The sequence below is a fragment of the Lactuca saligna genome, chromosome 1, assembly GCF_052625555.1.
Source record: "Lactuca saligna cultivar CGN05327 chromosome 1, ASM5262555v1, whole genome shotgun sequence".
Classification (NCBI taxonomy): domain Eukaryota; kingdom Viridiplantae; phylum Streptophyta; class Magnoliopsida; order Asterales; family Asteraceae; genus Lactuca; species Lactuca saligna.
Window position 1 is genome coordinate 178,679,862 of NC_136417.1, and position 7,002 is coordinate 178,686,863.

The 7,002-nt window shown below is 39.1% G+C and overlaps 1 long non-coding RNA gene across 1 annotated transcript; it reads right to left on the minus strand.

Annotated features, from left to right (window-relative positions):
- Positions 1-5,990: 5,990 nt before the first annotated feature.
- On the minus strand, positions 5,991-6,607 carry LOC145001532 (uncharacterized). Its single transcript, XR_013661634.1, has 4 exons — positions 6,491-6,607; positions 6,341-6,387; positions 6,193-6,226; positions 5,991-6,064 (listed from the first exon to the last, which is right to left on the minus strand). It is a non-coding gene; the product is annotated as an uncharacterized LOC145001532 (long non-coding RNA).
- Between the last annotated feature and the right edge of the window lie 395 nt (positions 6,608-7,002).

The following is a 7,002-nucleotide window of genomic DNA, read 5'->3' on the forward strand; positions in this document are numbered from 1 at the left end:
CTGAAACACCAGACCCCTCGTGTCTTGCACACGAACATAAATGGCACTACCCACCTAGAAGGTGTCCTCTCCTCTATCGACTGATTTCTCGATTCAGACCGAAATTTCCCTCTCCCTTTAACTCCCTACCACAATACTCTGATAGGTACTCGCCTTTCCTCCTCTCAAGGAACACCTCTCCATCCTCAATCATGGTCCACAGGCCTAAAACCCATAGCATCCGATCTCTACCTCATCGATCATAACCGGATAACAAAATAGTCACCAGCATCATCCACTACGAACCATGGTACTCATCCCATGACATGCCTTCTCAATTTGCTCCGGTGTATGGTACCTGAACCATAGCATCACCCTCCATCTGCTCCAACGTATGGCACTCGAACCACAACATCTATTTCAATCTGTTCCGATGTATGGTGCCCGGACCATAACATCACCCCGCAATCTGCTCCGATGTATGGTACTCGAACCATGACATCACTCCTCATTCCGTTCCTTAGGACCTTCAGAATGCTCCCTGTATCAAGTATGGGTCCTCTGCTTTCAGTAGTACAGGCCCATACTACCTGCCACATCTACCCATACTTTCCACACGGACCATCCCAGAGTTCCTAAGTGGCTGATCGGGCTACTCTTTCACCAATCCCATCGCGCGTGCTCGCTCTCCAGCGAAATCCTCTACTCTACCAGCGCACTCATCTGGCTAGGTTTACTCCCTAGTCCCTTCCGCCGTCCCCCCACTTCTTTGCTATCAGCTGCTGAAGAGTTCCTAATGATGCCAGCCATCTACCTCCTGAGTATCGTCATACTCACTTAGTAGCTGACTCCCATCTTCGAGAACTCCGCAAAGCACGAAGCAAGCAGCATTCGAGCATCGAAGCATACATAGGACTCCCTATCCTTGATAGCTCCACCTTCTCGGCTCATCCTCGGAAGTACCACTGTACTCTGTAGCTCTACCCCTCGTGCGTTCTAACTAGATACCCTCACTCATCACATACACACAAAAGCATAACGCACATATAACAACAAACCCTAGGCTAAGGTATCACAAATCAGGCCACTCTAGTCCTAAGATATGAAATTCCTAGCCTGTCTCTAGCATGCAATAATATCTCATGAACTGCATAATAGATATTTCATAACACAAAAGTAAGGGTATTTTGGGAAATCACCGTTTGGCTCTGGCTGATTGTACACACTGCTCTTTCTTGCTTTCTCTTTGAACTCTTATTCACTTTTAGAAAACTATTTGTTTGAAAACTTTTTCTTACTTCCTCAGTTTGAGTCCAGATTCACCCGTAGGCGCGTCCGAATCCCTCAAACCAAGGCTCTGATACCAATTGTAACACCGTGATTTTTCAAGACAAAATTTTCTTTTAAATAATCAATTTAATATTAAAACACTTGTTTAAAATCTTATTCATATTTGAAATACAAAACATAGTTCCATTTTCATTTGAATAGAAAACCAGGATCCTCCAAAATACAACTCTTTCTTCGGTGTGTACAATCGAACCGTTGCCATTCCGCGTTACTGAGAAAACCTGAAACAACATGACATAAACACTGTAAGCACGAAGCTTAGTGAGTTCCCCAATATACACCTTACGCACATACGCCTTTCCAGGCCCTGACCTTCCGGTCCACTGCACAATGCCTTCCGGCCCATGAGATAATCGCCTTCCGGCCCATAACGTGTTGCCTTCCGGCCCATAGCATATTTGCCTTCCGGCCCATAAGATAATTGCCTTCCGGCCCATAAACATATATCACACATAATACATTTACTGTAACACATAAAGCACATATATCATATATCAACCTGCCTTCCGGCCCAAAACATGCACAACACATAATACATTTACTCTAATACTTAAAGCACATGTATCGCATATCACACCTAACCTTTCTGGCGCGTAACACTTTGCCTTCCGGCCCATATATAAACATGTATATCACGCGTAGCAGCTAACTTTCCATTTATGGCATATAAACATAACACATAATATATTCGACCTTCCGGTCACACAATCAAACCCTTCCGGGTACAGTATAGTGAGAAAACTCACCTCACGGACACTGGAAGATAGCAACTCCTGAAATCCCTTGCACCTGATCCTCCGAGCTACAAGCTCCCTGTAACATCATACATCCCTTATTAATACTTCTATCTTCCACGTTAACTGACCCTAAGAAATCACACCGGTCAACTCTGGTCAACAGTCCACTGTCAACTCGACTGGACTCGGCGAGTTCCCTGGCGACTCGGCGAGTCTTGTCGTCCTTTAATCCTCTAAGATTTCCCTTCTACTCGTCGAGTATCCTGATTGACTCGACGAGTTACTCCTGGAAGAATCGCGGGGCCACCCCGACTCCACTCGCCGAGTCTGAAGAACAACTCGGCGAGTCCCAGTGAATCTTCAAGCTACTCGCCGAGTCTGATCATCCGACTCGCCGAGTCCACGCCATGCAGTTGATCGAACTGCTTCCTGAGATACATATTTTCCCGAACATACAACCATGGAATCTTCTGGACCTCTAAGGGTCCTAATACAAGGTTATAAACGTTGAATAACAACACAACAATCCATCTAATCTCCAAATGGGTTCTATAAACCCTAAATCTATATACACATCAATCACAGGAGAATGTAATCCGAGTTATTACCTGAATGATGTACCTTCCATGTCCCCAACTTCAGAACTCGAACTCCCTGCAGTTCCTTTAACTAAAACCCTTCTCCTCCTTGCACAACAATTCCTTCAAGGTCACCCATGGCCTTCAAGCTTGCTCTAGACGCCTCAGTCGTTTAGGGTTCTCTTCAATCGGCCAAAAAAACGAGCAATGACGGAATAAGATCCCTTATATACGTCCCACACTGAACGGCTAGGGTTTTCCGCTGAACAGCGTCGACTCGCCGAGTCCATACCTGGACTCGTCGAGTCCAGTCGCGAACCCGCGACCACAACTGCGACCCTACTCGGCGAGTCTGGCTCCAACTCGCCGAGTCTCCCCTTTAAAACACCCCAAAATTCAATTAAACAATACTTGAGATTTTGGGCTGTTACAGTCACACCCCAAAACCTGAACGGCGGAAACGTTCTGGGACGGAGGACATCATGTACAGTATCACAACAATGCATAATAGTAAACAAGCAACAACATCATCCATTGCATTAATAATATAATTTTAATACAAGTGTGTTCTGTGTATATCTTATAAGACACCAAAATTGAATATTCAAAATAAAGATAAGTCTTGAAAGCTCCCTCTTCTCAAAGACCTGGTCATCGGCACCTATCTACTGGTGACCTGAGAATACAAGTTATTTTGAAAGAGTAGATCAGCATTAAAGTTGTTGAGTTCATAAGAAAATTTAGTGTCATTGTTTGTATGAAAGTGTTTGTAAATGTTTATTGTAAATGTTTGCAAGAGTTTGTAGTAAATGTTTGTATCTCTTAGTAAATCCTATATTTTCTACTAATAAGTAGCCTTCTACCAAGGCTTGAATGTTCTGTATGTTGTTTGTTTCTAAAAGTGTGTATTTTCCCAAACATGACTATCAATACCAAAATATAGTTTACATTATCGTTTATGTGACAAGATCACAATATGAATGCAATGGGAAAATAATGATGAAATGTAGTATTGTGTATGAGTAACTACATACTAACTACCTTATACTAGTTTTTTAATTAAGGTAAAATGTGATGAGGTTGTAACCATAATTGATTGACTATTGAAACACAATGCTCAAAGGCATCAAAATGGTATGACATTCATCACCCACAGACCTGCAGGTCCCATTGTAGCAAGCAGCAAGGTGTAGGATGGTCAGTCCCGTATAGATCTATATACAAACTCACGCTCTCCCTCCAGGAGACTCTGGGTTACAAAACATGACACAGCAGTAGATTGCCATGCCATGAATTAGTGGCTCACATTAATGTTATAGTATTATACTGTTTGTATAGTATGTTCTAGTGTATTGTATGTTTTCTATGTTCTAGTGTATAGTATGTTCTCTTTGTATAGTGTAGTGTGTGTTCTCTTAGTTTCTCATAATAGTATGTTCTTTCTGTTTCTCATAATAGTAAGTTTGTATTTGAATCAAGAATGAACTGACTCTTGTATATTTCATTGTACTAGAATTAGTGAGTAGTGAACCTCTAAACTATACCTATTATAGTTCACTAGCAATGTTGTTTAAATGACTTAGTATCCTTGTACACCCTTGCTACCCAAAGGTGCTGAACTAATGTAGGAACTTTTATATCTATACACATATACATAATATATGACTAAGATTCAAATGACACTTGGAAAAATAACAGGATACCCTAAGTCCACAACCAAACAAGGAACATGAAATAAAGTGAGTAATTATTCCTAAGTCCTTCCAACCCTACTTATATAAATATATCTATATACACATGATTTTGACAATATATAAGTTTATAAGAGTTTAATAGAATGTTTAACATATAAAAGAGTTTTAACCATTTGAATGGTAACAGATGACTTGATGTTAGTTTATAAAATGTTTTTGAAGAGTTTGTTAGATAAAACAGTTTGAAGTATAAGGAAATCCACTTGTTTGATAGTTATTAATCACATGCGATTGATATAATAACTATAATGTTTCTACTTGTATCCCCCCCCCCTATAAAATCATTTAAAAGATAAGTTAAGGGGTATGAACTCACCTATAGTGAGTGATACGAATTTAAGATCGATATAGGATGCTAAATGTCAAGTGAAGTATCGAGCACAAACAGATCCTATAAGGCATATAATGACACATATATTTATATAATTAGTGTATATAACAACTAATCGTGATAGGGAACCACCTTAGGGAATAGGAAACACTTGGATTGAAGTGTTACAATCACATATGATTGCATTAAGGGGGTTTACGGCCACACAAAGGGTTTTACGGCCATGGTGTTTATGGATAAGGTGTTTACGACCAATCACTACTAGAAAAACAGCCTTTTACGACGCTCATTGCGCGTCGTAAAAGGCTCAGACGACGCGCAAATGCGCGTCAAGGAAGGCCCTGTCATAAAGAGAGATGACGCGCTTTTGCGCGTCGTCTATAGACGACGCGCATTTACGACGCTCATTTACGACGCGCAATGCGTATCAAGGAAGACCCTGTCATAAAGGAAGACGACACGCATTCGCGTGTCATAACCTTACGACGCACGTGTTAATGACACGCAATGTGTATCAAGAAAGCCCCTGTCAAGAAAGGCCATGTCATAAATGAAGATGACACACATTTTTGCGTATCATAATCTTAAATGTTTAAACAAAATATTATTTATAGATTTACTAATTTTCAAATTAAATAATACATTAAAAATCTCATAATACAAAATAAAATACCATAAATAACAAAGATAATTCATTTCACTAATATGTCAAATACAAATAATTATTCCAATAGTGAGTAAATGTTATAATAAAATGAACTCATTTATATACAATTGCATAATCTAGCTTACTATGTGCCAACAACTCTCTATGTGTTTACTTTTGCTTGAGTCTCGTTTCCTCCAAAGCTTCTAAATCACAAACCTTTTTAAACATACTAGAGACAGGATCCAATCCATGGGGTATTTTTGGAAAATAGTCTGAACATTCTTGACAAATCATCAACCTGCACGTGAAGGGTAGAAAGGGAAGAAACAAATGTTCACAACCAGTAAGAAATCTAAACAATAGAAGTTTCATAGTGATTGTTGATTCCTATAAACTCAAATGTGAGATGAGAGGCTTGTTCACAACCAGTAAGAAATACTAAGTAGAAAGAAACAAATCAGCACCGTTTTCTGCTTCTGCTACAAGCAGTAATATGGAGCGTGACCCACGACAGATGAGGTAGTCATCTCCTTGAAAGCTAAATACATATGTTCTCGCAAAACTAACATAAAAAAACAAACAATAATGATAATAATTTGTGGCATTCATCACCTTTAGTATCCAGCCACAAATCAGGACCAATTCATCCATCAAACACACAATCAGCACTCAGCAAGCCCACTCCACTACCCTCTCCAACAGCAAGTCAAAGTAAGCATCATCCAAGTGTTAGTGCCAAAAAAAATCAAAACATTCATTAATTTTAACGTGTTGGGAGGAGAGCAATTAGGTAAAAGGATTGAGAAATTCGTACCCATGCTTATCTTAGCAAACTTGGTTTGGAACACCTGCACAATAAAATATAAATTATCAAAAGACTAAATGACTATCTTACCCTTACATTGAAAAGTCAAAGTGCCAATTTAATATGAAACATGGGTATGATTGTATAAAAAACGGACCTTGAAGCCAGTGTCACCTAGATTGAAGTAGAATCTCTCCTGGTATCCTGAAAAAAAAAAAAACAAGGGACTATTTATTTTAATTAAACTTACATAAAATATAAGAGATTCTTTATGCTGATTATATGTGTAGATAATTAGAAACTTAACTGAAAGCATTTTAAGTCCGGGGAGGGATAATATTGGGTCCATATGTAGGAAAAGTATCTGAAGTACATCACCTGAAATCGATCGACAACCACAACTCGAGCCTGGTCGTGATTATAGCTCAACTGCCACCTTCACACTCCCGTCAGAAGTTTGTTAATCAAATATGATCACTCTTGGACACGGGCATTAAACTTAATAAAGAATAAAATTTTGCTTTCCATTTGCTTTTCTTATTACGACATTATAATTTAAAAATCTTCTACATATCCTTTCTATTTGGATAAAATATGTTATAAATGGTATATATTTTTCAAAGAAAGCACATTGCTATCTGTTGCATTCATTTTTTTATCTCAAGAAATGTCTAGATTTTCATTAATTGGTAAACAAATTTAAGTTTTGCTCAGTTTTTACCTGATTGTACTTGGCTAAGCGCTCTCCACGAGAAGGAGAGCCTGCTTTGATTTGACAAGAGGCAAGACCAACCACCAGGTCAGCAATGAAAGAATCAT